The sequence below is a fragment of the Hibiscus syriacus genome, unplaced genomic scaffold (genome assembly GCF_006381635.1).
Source record: "Hibiscus syriacus cultivar Baekdansim isolate YM2019G1 unplaced genomic scaffold, ASM638163v2 tig00020682_pilon, whole genome shotgun sequence".
Taxonomy (NCBI): domain Eukaryota; kingdom Viridiplantae; phylum Streptophyta; class Magnoliopsida; order Malvales; family Malvaceae; genus Hibiscus; species Hibiscus syriacus.
The window spans coordinates 149662-165263 of record NW_024062499.1 but is presented as its reverse complement, the minus strand read 5'-3'; the positions used below and the strand labels follow the sequence as shown (position 1 = coordinate 165263).

Here is a 15602-nt window from a genome sequence, read left to right as displayed (position 1 = left end):
GGAGAAAACCAACAAAACTTATCCTTTATTCTCATATTCACTTATATTAAATACCCCCCATTAAATAAATATTAAATTCATTCCATCCAAATGACTAAATTGCCCCTTCATTCTTTCATTCTTAAAAATTAGTCTTAACCAAATTTCCTAATTCATTTCTTATACTTTACCATTTATTCAAATTAAATCCTCTAAATTTTAAATCGTTTCATTATGGTCACCGACCCAATATTTAGGGGTATTACAGAGCCTATTGGATTTCTATACTAAACTAAGAGAATAATTGTACATTATTGGTAATTCATATATCTTGTAAACTACAGAGGTAAGTCATCTTTATATACAAGTTGCATGCATGTAGTTAAACCTAATAGAAACGCAACAGCTGCATCAACAGCCAAATAACAAACTTATAATGTCAAGACGTCTATAACACGCAAGCTCCATGTGTAGCAAGTAGTTACTCTAATATTCTCCTTGTTTCTTTCCCTTATGGTAATTAACAATGATGCACAAAAATTTTAGCTCGAAAGTCTTCAAAAGCAGTTTTTGACAAGGGATTTGTATAGCCAACAACCACTTGGGGTATGGCAGGTATGTAGTTAACACAGAGTTGTCAAGTAGCTACCTTTTCCCTGAAAAAATGTATATCGAGCTCAACATGCTTGGATTGAGCATGATACACAGGGTTGCCGCTCATGGCCACTGTACTGGTGTTATCTCACCAGATAATGGGTGTACTATGTTGCTGAACACCAAGATCATTCAAGAGAGTAGTCACCCAGGTTATATCAGCAGTTGCATTAGCAGTACTCTTGTACTCAGCTTCCATAGTAAATCGTGAAATTGTTCGTTGTTTCTTTGAAGACCACACAATTAGGCACGATCCTAAAAAACTCCATACACAAAGATAGAGCGATGATCATCGAGACTAGAGCCCAGTCAGCATCAGCAAAGGAAACAATATCCAGACTAACTGCAGTAGAAGAAATAACAAGACCAAAATCCAGAATAGAAGCCAAATATCGAAGGATTCTTTTGACAACTATAAAATGAGACTCTCTGGGAGAATTCATAAACTAAGCAACTTGTCCAACACTGAAGGCAACATCAGTCTGTGTGTGGAAAACATATAAGAGCGAGCCAACAATGCTATTCAATTACGTTTTGAAGTATAACACCCTCCTCATGTGAAAGCTTAGAAGACATAACCATTGGAGTATTACAGCCAACAACGTTCTTCATACCAATTTTTTCTAAAAGCTCAATAATAGATTTATTTTGACTTAAGATAACATCATTAAAAAAATTTACCTCAATACTCAGGAAATAACTTAACTCACCCAGGTCTTTCAGAGAGAACATATCCTTAAGCATGGACACAACTTCTTCAACACCAGATAATGATTGTCCTGTAATAACTAAGTCATCCCCATACACCAGTATATAGAAAGAACAATGAGTTGTGCATTTGCGAAATAAAGATGGATCGACACGAGAGACTACAAAATCCATTTGCAGCATATTCTCATTCAATATGACATGACAATTTTGAGGTGTCTAGCGAAGTCCATAGAGAGCCTTCTGAAGTTTACAGACGAATGATACACCATGCTCATCACACTTTTCAAACCTCGTAGGTTGCTGCATGTAGACATCCTTGAACAGGTCCCTATTGAGAAATACATTGTTTATGTCAACATGTCTGAGAGCCCAACCATTGTAGACATCAATACCAAGAATTGTATTAAAAGTTGAGAATCGAATGACATGACTAAATGTTTATTTGAAATCATATCCAGTATTTGAGAAAACCCCTTTGTGACTAAATGCGCCTTATACCGATGCACGAATCCATCTGGGTTACACTTTATTTTAAAAAGCCATTTGCATCCGACTGGCGTTCGCTCTTCAAGAAGACGATCTAGAGTTCAGGTGTCATTTTTCATCAAGGCACCATACTCTTCTTGAGTTGCCTTTTTACAGTGTTCCACCTGAAATGTATCATGAATCGAAGTAGGGACATCATCTGCGAAAGTAGAATAAAAAATTTTCAGCTTGAATACACAACACCGACTACGAGTTATCATGGGATGAACACGCTGAGGAGGCTGAGACATAACATCAAAAGAAAGAGATGCAACTGCAGGAGAAGAATCCAGTTTAGTAAGAACCATATTATCAAGACTATGAACTATGCCAGAATCACGAGTCTCGGACGGAGACAAATTCTCAAATTGCGGTGAAGCACGAGAAGCAACAGGGCTCAAAGAATCCAAGGGCAACGATACCTCAACACCAATTCCCATGACACTCGTTATTGTCCCATGAACCAGTACACAAGTGGACTAAAATAAGGGTTGCTTGGGATTAACAATAATATTCAGATAAGGCGACATAGTAGAGGAGGCTATACCCGAAATACGACCATCAATATCGTCAATACCTAAAAAAGGGAACACATATTCATTAAAAACTATATGACCAGAAATGTAAACTCGACCATCTAAAGCCAAGCACTGAAAACCCTTATGTTGCAGACTAACACCTATGAACACACAAGCTTGAGAGGGAAATGCAAGCTTGTGATTCTGAAAGGGTCTTAAGTAGGGAAAACATTGACAGCCAAATACTATCATCATGGTATAATCTGGTTTCCTCTTCATGAGCTTTTCAAACGGAGAGAGTCCTTAAAGTACATTGGTAGGTAATATATTGATCAGATAAAAAACTGACACAACTGCATAAGACTAATATTTAATTGGCATAGTAGCTTGAGGTAGTAACACGAGGGTAATTTCTACAATATAACGGTTCTTTCGTTCAACTACACCATTTTGTTCAGAGGTATGTGGACAGCTCAACCGATGAAAAATATCATGCTTGGCCAAGAGAGGTGACAGGCTGCGAAATTCACCTCCCCAGTCACTCTGAACAGCCTTGATCGAACAACCAAACTGCTTATGAACAAGTCTTTGAAACAAATCAAAAGCTAGAACAGCCTCATCATTACTCTTCAAGAGATAAAGTTACGTATGTCTAGTAAAATCATCTACAAATGAAACATAGTATCTATAACATCCCGAAATCCGAGTTAGTTACTAAAATGAGAATTTTTGGAATTTAGGATCAATTTAGAAAAATTTAAAAGTTCAAGGACTTAAATAAGAATATTTCAGTATTGGATTAAATTATAATTATGGAAATATTAAAAGGGTATTATGGTCTTTTCTTTTAAAGGATATTTTTCTCCCTTAATAAGAGTTAAACACGTGGGTATGGGAGTGTTATCTGAAAGCTCTCTTTTTCTTCTTGCTTTCTTCTTCACGTTGGCTCTAGCTTTAAAAGGTGAGTTTAATTTTGTTGTTTAATTCTTGTATTTCTAAGTGGGTTTTGATTCTTTGGGTGTTATATAAGCTTAAGGAAAGCTTATATAGGATTTAAACAATAAGATGAGTGAATTAGGAAGGGATTTGTAAAATGGGTTTTAAGATGAATTTTTATATGGTTTTGTTTATAGAGTTTTGATGAGATTTTTTACTTGTCAATGTTTTAAATTAAGAGTTAGGAATGTTAGAATTGGTTAATAACATGTTTGAAATTTTGGTATGATTTTAAGATTCAAGTGTTCGAACGGGAATTTGGATAATTAAGAGTAGTAAATGGGTACAAATTGGTTTGGAAGTATAAAAATGAGTTTAAAAGCTTAAGGTATATGTATATGAGAGAGTTGAGAGGCTTTTTGGGTGATTTTCGGGGTGAAAATAGCAATTCTGGACTTCGAGAACAGTACCTATACCTCTAGGGTTTAATAGGAGTATTTGGAAGGGTAGTATCGATACCTGTTGAAGAGGTATTGATGCTATATGGGATGGTATCGATACCTTGAAACATCGAATGCTAGATTGGTTTCGGTACCTTGAGGAGGTATCAATACCCTTGAACATTGAATGATATTTTGGTATCGGTACCATGGGAAAGTATCGATACCCTTGAAGGGTAGTATCGGTATTGTTAGGGTAGTACCGATACTTCAAAATATGAAAGTGAAAATTTGTGTTTTATTTAGTTTGTTTTGATATGAATTTTGTCAAGTAATTCAATCCCAATATTCATTGGACTATATTCGTGTAGATATTGATCGAAAATAAAGTTCGGATAGGTCGTCAGAGTAAGATTCGCATAAGAGAACAAGAGCTTAGTAGTGTCAATTGAGACCCAGGTGAGTACATGATTTTAAGATTTGGTTATATAAGGGAATTAAGATTTGTGATAAGTCTAATTCCGATTTTAGGCTATATGGATACTGGAACATAAGCATGTAGTGTTATGATGTTAGATTTATAGGAGTAAAGACATATGTATAGATGTTAAGTGCATATATACATGTGGTCTATGTGAATGTATGTATGTGTGATAAATGATGTGACTTTATTAGAATGTTACATGATATGCTATATATGTTAAATGAGTTATGTGAATACATGTGTGTGTGTGATAAATGATGTGACTTTATTAGAATGTTACATGATATTCTATATATGTTAAATGAGTTATGTGAATACATGTCTGTGTAATAAGCTATGTTAAATGATATAATTGAATTATGTGATTGTATAAGAAATGATATGATTTATATGAGAACATGTATATGTGAATATATGTTTATGAGATAAGACTCATTACTATGAGCTATGTGAAAAAGAATACAAGTAAATGTGATAAGCGAATGTGAATTATATGGAAATGTGCTACGTGAAAGTAAGCTATGTGCCTATGTGAATATGTGAAATGATATAAAAGATAATGCTCATGTTATGTGTTATGAGAGCTATAGGTATAGTTGACATTCCAAGAGTCGAGGGTTCTACGTGGTCCTTCGGGATATATGTGATAGTGGTCATTCGGGAAAAATTCTACGTGCCCCTAGTGGGAATTATATGAGCTGTGGTGACAGCATATGTGCACAACCTCTATGTACTCACATACCTTAAGTTATCAGAAGTGTACATGGGCTTTAAAGAGAATAAATAAATCAATTGGTATGCCATTATATGTGCTCATTTTTGGAATGACATATGTGTTAAATGATGTGTATAGAAATGTTAAGTATATATATATGCTCATATGATAACAAGAAATTAGAGATAATAATACAAGCAATGATAAGTATATTATTAATGATGATCTATGCATGTACACAAGCATTGCATTACATGATATGAACATGTATTTGTTAATTAGTTATGTTTCCATTATATATTTACATGTCTCACTAAGTCTATGACTTAGCGTGTAAGTGTCTTACATGTAGGTGTTGATAAGCACGATGATCAAGCTTAGGACCAGTATAACAATATATCTCCACTCGAAGATCATATCAGAAGTATTTTGTAAAGTATGTCTTGTTATGTAATTTAGCATGTTAGCATATAAACAAAGTCATTAAGTATATATGCTCTGATGGAGTTGGTAATATTTTCAACATATTTATGTAAAAGAATAACCTTATAGTAATGAAAGTTTAAATTTTCTATTTTTTTATAAAAAAAGGTACATGTTTTGAATAGTCAATATGACACCTCTGATTCGTATTCGGGTCGGATACGGGTTGGGGTGTTAAAGTATCGAAAACCATTGGAAGCAATATGAGGAGGCCCCACAAATTTGTAAAAACAAGCTCAAATAGAGAAGAAAAAAGCGATATTTGATTCAACAAAAGGCATTTTATGGCTCTTGCCCATGTAACAGGCAGTACATTCTTTATTAACATCAAATTGAAACTTAACACCAAGTTCATGGACAAGCTAGCTAAAGTATGAGCTGTAGGATGTCCAAGACGACTATGCCAAAGCTCATCTAAGGAACCCTTCATGGAAGCATAATTGACCTTAGCAACATGAACATCATGATAATTGTTATCCATTGTAAAGGAGTTAAGACCACCATTCTCTTCACCTTGAAGTAAAACACAACCAATCTTCTCATCACGAACACAACAACGATTGGCATGAAACTCAAGGAACACATCATTGTCCCTAGCAAGCTTAGAGACCGAAAGCAAGTTCTTAGTGATTTGAGGCACATGCAGTAAATCATTCAACAAAAAAACTCGAGAAGAAGAAGATACACAAGATTGACCAACCATATTAACATTAAGAGGCATACCATTGCCAACAATCAATTTACCTGGACCATGAAAATCATATTGATCCAGCACATTCTATGCTTCAGAGGTAACATGATGTGTTTCCCCAAAATCCACCACCCATCGATCAGAACCATTAGTAGCATTGGCAGCATTTGCTTGGGGCAGCCCGGATGAGGCAAAATGCCCTTTACCACAACAGTCACATGCATTTGCAGAAGAGGCATACGAGTCACCCCTGTACGGAACACAATTTTCAGAAGTAACACGAGAATTCTTATTATACATGTGCGAACAGCGATCAACCAGATGTCCAATCTTGCCACATAGCTGGCACTGAACACTCAATCGGCCTCAACCTTTTCCACCAATTCGAGATCTAGAAGAATAAAATGACCGCTTATTCGAGCGAATATTTGACAATGAGGAACCACGCCCCTCTCCCTGAGCAACGTGAGCACTCATAGGTAACACCTCACTTTGCTCATCAAAGTCAGCAAGTTGGGTTTCAGCATCAAGCAGCATGGTATAGATGTTATCAAGCGACAAGGTTTCTTTTAAAGTGGTTGTAAAAGCCACAAAAGGTTGATTCTCCCGAGGGAGACCATTTAGAATACTAGCAATACGCTCAATAGAAGGAACAGAACTACCACATGACTCCAAAGTATCACACATTTCTTTGGTACGAGTAAGGTAAACCCTTATGTTGACTGTAGTTTGTAATGAAGACTCATAAAAGCAGTCGTTGAACGAGCAAAAACGAACTGCAAAATAGTGTTCCATACAGCCGATGCAGTCTCAGCACCGACAAACTGAGGAAGAAGAGGGGCACTGATGATGGAAAGGAGCCAAGAAACAAGCGCAATATCTTGCGCAACAAACTACTCATAATCTTCATTGACCCGAACAATACCATCATCATCAACAACAGTTTCTGGTGGCGTGGGAGCCGCACCAGTGAGCAAACACTCCAACCGATGACTGTGAATAGTCAGTAACACCTGCTGCTTCCTAAGAAGGAAGTTCATTTCATCGAGCATAACATTGACTTTCTTAAGAGAGAAAGCCTTGGAATTCTGCGAGGAAAACTCCATGAGTAGCTAGCAACACAGAACTTAAGAACAATATGCAACAGAAGCCAAACAAAGGAGGCCAGGACCACCAGCGATTGATACGATATTGGATTTCTATACTAAACTAAGAGAATAATAGCACATTATTGGTAATTCATATATCTTGTAAACTACAGAGGTAAGTCATCTTTATATACAAGTTGCATGCATGCAGTTAAACCTAACAGAAATGCAACAGCTGGATCAACAGCCAATAACAAACTTATAACGTCAAAACGTCTATAACACGCAAGCTCCACGTGCTCTAAAATTTCTTTATGGTATTGCTGCAAGCAACAGAGAGAGAGAGAGAAACATGGGGTTAAGCCAACAAAATGAATGAGCTGAAATAGGGAGCCCGTTTTGTTAAATTTTCACATAAATACCTGAAAGACAAAGTTGCGTCTTTCACAATCCCAGAACATATTTACTGTCCAATTTGTCTTAGTCGCAACCTTATCCCTTACAGTTGAAAAACTAATTTGGTCTCTGGAAGTAAAACGGTCCACTTCATTGAACCAAAGACAAGTGAAGAGGTTGCTAATAGGAACATGCTCCCTTATTATTACGCATCCTTCAGGAACATCTACAGAGTCAACAAACCAAGATCAAGTATCTTGGTAAAGTAAATAACACAAGATCAAGTATCTTCAACTCTACCGCTAGTAATAGGAAGTTTAACCTCAGAATATGGGGTCAAACCCTCCATTCTATAAAATTCAATCTGAAAGTCAATAAAATGCTATTGGCCTCAGCTTCAACAAATACATCAAAGCGTTTATAATGCCGATAAATTGCAAAACTAGCATTCTTTCTCCATAAGAACCTGAAGCAAAGCTTGAAAAAGTTAAGATAAACAATAAAATGCTATTGGCATAAAACTACTGCCAAAACCGATGATAGACTCACATCAAGACTCCAGTACCATGTAATCACCTAAGACCTAACAATCTTATAAATTTGCAAGTACCTCTCAAGAATTTGATATGGATCTACAAGAAGCCGGAGCTTCCCATCAATCCACAAAGAAAATCAAGCATTTGGAAATAGCCTATGTAGTAGAAGCTTTGGGATCTGTTACAGGCATAAAACTTCTGTTAACATTTTAACTTAAGGAAGGATATGCATATGCAGGATCAAGCAGATTGCATAATCTACTAAATTCGGGATTATCTAAATACTTCTGTTAACATTTTAACAAAAGGGCACAATATCATACTATCATCCACATATAAATACTTACCTTCCCATTGCGCCTTCCGTCAGCGTAAGGAAGATTATGCACAACAACTATTCTCCATAACCCAGACATATTACTCTCATTCAGGCTGCCATTAGTTTTCAGGTCAGCTTCTGTTTCTTCATCGACAAACATATAGAAGCAGACAGTTTGCGTGGAATATTCACAAATATGCGTTGGTTCTTGTATGATATCAAAAGCTCCTGAATGAGAATTGGATTATTCAATTAAAATTCGTTGGCTCCAACATATGATTGAACACTATTATATATATATATTGTATGGTTAAATACCAAATATTGCTGATGAAACCACCATTCCATGACACTGCTCCATCTCAAGAAGATCATCATCATCTATGTCAAATCCTGTCCCGTGGCCAGGTTTGTTTCCTTTGACAAATCTAGAAAATTCACGAAACACATCAATCAAAATACTAAATTGACAAACTAGATTAATATATGAATCTACCTTAGCTAAGCAGAAAGAAAAGATTAATATATGAATCAAGACGTTTAGGATGCCAAAACATGTTCACTTCTAAATTTTAACCCTCAACGAAAATAAAGAGAGGTGAACCATACCCACAATGTACATTCATCGACTCTCTTATGTCATATGAATCATCACGCTGCTTCAATGTAGGATACCCACCAAGTCAGAACCTCCAAATTCTGTCACTTTATTCAAGTTTTCTTCATAAATATTTGTTAAATTCTTAAGAACTGGAGAAAATGATGGGACTTTTGGCATCAAGGCAAAAGCTTCCTCCACAGAAAGGTAACATACAGGACAAGCTGCATCATAAACAAGTTAGGAACAATATGTGAATGGGATGAAACCTGAAATAGCAATGTCAGATTATCAAATCCAAAATATATAAATTGAGAAAAATAATGCAGAACGAAGGGGAACTTATGGCGCGGTCCCGATTTTTTTGGGTCTGCTGGTGGAGGGGGTAAACTGAAAGTATTGCATGGATGCCCCGGAGGAAGATTGTAGCCCAGAAAATACAACGGAGGAGGGGGTGTTACCCTAACTTCAGATCCTTCCGCAGCAACCGTTAAAGATGTCAAATTGTGTATTTGGATATTTTGCTCTCCATTTATCAGAGAAGATCCAGAATTATTTAGAGGCAAGCTATCATTTACCTTAGGGACATTGTAACTTCCCTGAACTTCATCTGTAAACAAGGCACATTACATTCAATTTTGCATGGTCATAACTCATACCCTCATATATTGAAGCCAACCGGCAGCTAGAAGTCCAAAACAATAATAAAATGAAAGCAGCTAGAGCTAAAGACCAATTAGCCAAAACCAAAACAAGGAGTGGGGGAAACAAAGTTATCCTTCAAGTTTGAAAGCTCTAGATGAACATTTCGCTATTCTAACACTCTAACAAGAACCAAAACACCAAAGATAATAGCTTTACAACTAATCTGTAAGCAGTATATTATAACTACACAAACTAAACACAGTTTTGCCTACTTCTTTCATCAAAATATCAGAATTCAGGACATGCCTAAGAATCACAATCAGCTCATTTTTATAATTCACCATAAATAATCCAATGAAGAAGAGAAATGAAGGGGGTGGGGGGACCAACCTTTACCGATGTATAAGACCCAAACAAAAAATGCGACAGATATGGCACAAAAGAGTAGCATTCCAACCTCTGTCCGGCCAGCAAACTTACTGACCCAATGAACCAATGTGTCCTTTTCCTTCAGCACTTTAGAAGGCTTAGTTCTTGTTGCTGACAGCACGTGAATTGGCTAAACACCATCTTCCAGTTGTTTGTCCAAAGACCCGTTAGTACCTGAACGAATCCCCGATGACCCTCCGATCATGGTCTTTTTATTAACACCACCACCAATTCAGTCCTCTCTGCAAACCTCACTTGACCCTATAAAATTATATCAACCCCACCAAAACGGTATTAAACTTAAAGCTCATCACTGGACAATAACTCAGCAAAAGGAAAATCCCACTTTAAAATCATGAAGCACACACCAACTGTTGGGGCGCCAACAAATTGAAGCCAAATACTGTTCTTAAAAAGAAGAAGAAGAAGAAGAAAAGAAGGGAAACATGGGTTTATCAGTTCTTTGATTGATTGATGAAGGGTTCTGTGAAATCAAGGGAAATGGGCTTTGTTGATAAAATCTCAGATCATGTTCTAGTTAGTAATATATTTCTATTACAGGTTTATTTTGGTGGTGGGAAAATTTTCATAGTATATTTATAAAACGAATTTTTTGTTCGAAATAAATGTCCGATGGAATGTGACATATAATTAAATCCCGATAGGTTAATCTGTCCCATGTGCGCATGATGTCAAATAATCTGACGGTGATGTTTTTCTTCTGGCTTTTGTAATGAATAAATCAAAGTAAAATATTAGTCTAACAAATTTATTAGTTAATTTAAAAAGAAAAAAAAAACTTACTATCCCCTTTTTCTTAACTTCGTTTTCTTTCAATATTTTTGTGTCCTTTTTTTTAATATTTGTTAAGTCAACGACGATACTAATCTAAATATTAGTCACCAATCATAGGAGAATATTAATTCTCTTATTTTTTTATATTATGTATTTTTTTCATGAGTTTTTTTTAATTTTGAATAAACATCTCTATCCTTATGACATGATTTTTCTTTGCTCTTGTGTCACACGATTCCTCTACTCTTTTGGCATAATCCTCATATTTTTCAGTATGTTTTTTCGCATACTTTTTTCGGTCATTTTGGTTCTCGCATAAAAACCATCATGACATTTATTTTATGATTGGTTAGTCGGTGGTCACGTATAGTCAGATCCCCTCTTTTGGTAAAAGATTGTTTGTCGATGTAATCAAAATTGTGTAGCGAAGTAGCCTGCCATATTATTTGGTTCGCTCTCCACTCTTTCATCACTTTGTCAAGCGTCTTATTCGACAGAGACAATGAGTTTGTATGAAGGTTATTGGGTTTTGATATTGGTCGTCATTTTCGATGGAATGTTTTAATTTTCTTCGTATTTTTAGGTTTATTATTTACTTTTGTTTGAGTATTTTGGTGACTATTGTCTCTAAATTTATTTATTCATTCTAATAAGTTGTAATTTTGATTCCTTTCATTATTAATAAGATTCAGTTGTCATGGTTAAAAAAAAATAAAACGACAGTACTTGAACTGAACGATATTATCTTTTTTATGCCATTTTTCTATAATCTTTTATTTAATTTTATATATTCTAAAAAGAATATTATATCAAATATTTTTTATAAATAATGAATATTGAGATCATAGGTCTAAGTAACGAATGGAAGACCAACTACTAAAAAAAGGATGCAAGAATTTTATTTCCTTCAGCTGAGTTCATACATAATACAAGACTTTATTATATAGCCATATAAAGTAGTAACTAAACCCTAACAACTTTGCTTAACTACCTTAGCAACTCAACCGCTTACAACTACTCAATATGCTCAACATTCTCCCTACTTTTCTTTCCTCTTCAACAACCTGAACACCAATCTTTGCACGAAACTCCTCAAACATAGGTATGGACAAAGACTTGGTAAACCCATCAGCGACCTGATTACCAGCTGTTACATAGTCAACAATCACTTGTTTAGCTATCACATTTTCTTTTATGAAATTGACATCCATCCCTACATGTTTAGACTTGGTATAATAAATTGGATTAGCGCTCATGGCAACCGCACTTTTGTTATCACACCACACCACTGGTACTCCTTGCTGCTTAACACCCATATCAACGAGAAGAGCACTCACCCAGGTAACTTCGGCAGTTGCATCAGAAACGCTCATGTACTCCGCTTCCATGGTGGACCTTGACACTGATTTTTGTTTCTTCGAAGCCCAGGTTACCATGTTATCACCATAAAAATACACAATGACCGGACAATGACCTACGATCATCAATACTGGTACCCGAATCAACATATACAAACCCAATCACTTTCAACACTAAAGAACCAACTACTATCACTAACCCATGATCTAGCGTGCCCACCAAATACTTGAGAATCCTCTTCACATTAGCCATATGACCTTCTCGAGGACTATGCATATATTGAGCCACCTTGTTTACATTAAACGTGATATCCTGTCGAGTATGGAAAGCATATAACAAGGCCTCAACTATACTATAGTAATCCTTAAGATCAACAATAACACCACTAGATTCCTGAGATAACTTAGCCAATACCATGGGCATCGTAACTACACGAGTACCATCCATCTTAGTCTTTACCAGCAAGTCGAGGATAAACTTCCGTTGACTCAGAGTCAAAAAACCTCCATACCTTTGAACCTCAAGACCCAAAAAATATCAAAGCTCATCTAGATCCTTCAAGGAGAACTCAACATTCAACACTTTCACTACCTCTGCAATGTACACATAAACATTCAATCTCACTGTATGAATTTTCTGTCACGATTATATCATCCACATAAACCAACATATACATATACATTCCCCCTCTGTAACATACAAATAATGATGCATCATCTTTGGTCTCCTTGAACCCTAGACGCATCACGCTTTGCTTCAACTTAGCATGCCAGTTACATGGAGCCTGGCGAAGTCCATACAACGCCTTCTGTAGCTTGCATAGAAGTTGTTTACCATCTGAAGAACACCATTCGAACCCCAATGGATGTTGTGTAACATGCTCAATACCGGGTTAATGACTAAATTATAAAACTTCAGAATTTGGTTACTAAAGTAGAATAATTGAATAGTTCAAGGACTTGTATGAGAAATATTATGTAGGATTGAATTATAAAGAATGAGGAATAAAAGGAAACATGAGTCATTTGATAGAAAGATAATTATTTGGTAGTGGTTATATTAAACCCACGTGGAAGTTGGAGGAGGCAAATTAAGTTCTAGAGTTCTCTTCTCCTTCTTCATGCGTGAAAGCCCAAGGCAAATGTGAGTTTTTCTGTTAGTTGATTATTAGTTGAAATTTAAGTTTGGTTTTGATCATTAGGTGACACTTAAGCTTAAGGAAAGTTTAAGTTGTCCTAAAACAATAAGATGAAGGGGATATGAAGGATTAAAGATGAGGGGTTCTTAAATGAAATCTTGGTAGAAAGATAGTAATTAGATTTCAAGACCAAATTTGACTTGTCATCAACCTAATTAAGAAGTATAAAGTGTTAGAATTGGAATTAGAACATGTTGAAAATTGAGTATGATTCTTGAATTTCATTTAGAGGATAGAACTTTGAGGGTAAATATATGATAAATGAGTACAAATGGGTTTAAGTGAATGTATTTGAGTTAAGTATATCAAAGAGGATGAAACATGAAGTGTTTAAACTGAAAAGAGTGAATTTTCAGGCTTAAAAAGGAAAATTTGGGCTATGGGTATTGGTATCTATTCATCAGGTACCGATACTTAAAGAGTAAAATTAAGGAAGACATTCATAAGGTATCGATACCTAAAGAATAATATCGATACCAAGGGTACCGATATCTTAAGGAAGGTATCGATACCATCATTGAAATAAAAATTACATAATGTAATATGGGTATCAATACATAGGTATGTACCAATACGACAGTTAAGGATGTATCGATACCCTATAGGGGGTACCGATACTACTTTAAATAGAAAATGAAATTTTGCCTTTCCTTTAGTTTAAAAAATAAAAGAATTAGAGTATGCCATTTAGAATACTGATATGTATCAATGTATGATTATGTAGATATTAAACGTAACCCCGTTCTAGAACAATCAAAGAATTAGAAACAGTCGAGAGAGAGATAAAGTGCTAGAATTGATTTGAATCAGGTGAGGCTAAGGTGAGTGCATACTATAGATATAGTTCAATGGAAATAAGACTTGTGATAAGTCTATTTCCTATATTTGATTTCATGATTTCCTTTTTATATACATGCATATGTTATGGTTATAATTAGTACTTGCATAACTCTTAAATGCTTTAATCTAATATAATTTGAATATATGCAATTACAATAGAGCAAATCCAATTATGTGTAATAAGAAAAGTGATCATATATGTGCATGTGAAGTGAATGATGTGTTATGTGGAAAGTGATAAAAGAGATATGAAAATGTGAAATGTATTCATATTTAAGCCCATGTTATATAATATGAGAGTTGTAGGTATAATTGGCATGCCGAGAGTCGAGGGATTATAAGTGGTCCTTCGGGACATAGTGGTCATTCGGGAAAAAGTGGTCCTTCGGGACATAGTGGTCCTTCGGGACAAAGTGGTCTTTTGGGACAAATTTTCAGTGCCCCTAGTGGGAATTTATTCGAGCTGTGGTGATAGCATTTGTGCACAACCTCAGTGTACTTACGTACCTCATGTTCTCAATAATGTACATGGGCATCCAAAGATAAATTGAATGAAAACTCTTATAAGAAGTTAAGTTTCATATGTGAATATCATAATCATATATGTTATAGTTTAGTAGATACATGTAAATTGTAATGTCGTGATTGCTTGATAGTAGTGCATATTTCATAAATTCATGGTTATATATTCTATTATGCCTCATTAAGTCTGTGACTTAGCATGTAAGTGGTTTACACGTAGGTTCCAAGAAATAGGAGGACCAGAATTAGGAGTTGCAGAGGCAACATACATCTACTAGTATATCAAATCAGAATTAATTTGCAAAGTATATATTTTTTTATATTAAGTGTGTTGGCATGTGAACAAGTTGTGAATTATACATGCTCTGATCGATTTTGTATTATTTTTTGTCTAACTTATGTAAATTAACGAAGTTTATTTAATTAAAATATAGATTTTTATGTTTTTTATAATAGTCAAGTTTGAAAAGTCAAATGTGACACCTCATATTCGTATTCGGTTTGGGGTGTTACATTTAATGATATCAGAGCTAAGGTTTAGCCAGTTCTAGGTTTAAACCGAAGTCAAAGAAGTTTTAGAATGTGTACATGCCAACTTAAAGTGGAAAATTATGATCTGATAGTGTAAGGAGTATGTTGTTTTGCTAATAGAATAAGATTAGTATGAGATAGTAGAAATCTAATTATGAGAATTTCTGAAGAAAAGTGAGAGGTGAACATGATGGTGGTATCAATTCACTT

The 15602-nt window shown here is 35.2% G+C and overlaps 1 pseudogene; it reads right to left on the bottom strand.

Annotated features, from left to right (window-relative positions):
• Positions 1–6849: 6849 nt before the first annotated feature.
• Positions 6850–12378, bottom strand: LOC120209867 (annotated as a pseudogene).
• Between the last annotated feature and the right edge of the window lie 3224 nt (positions 12379–15602).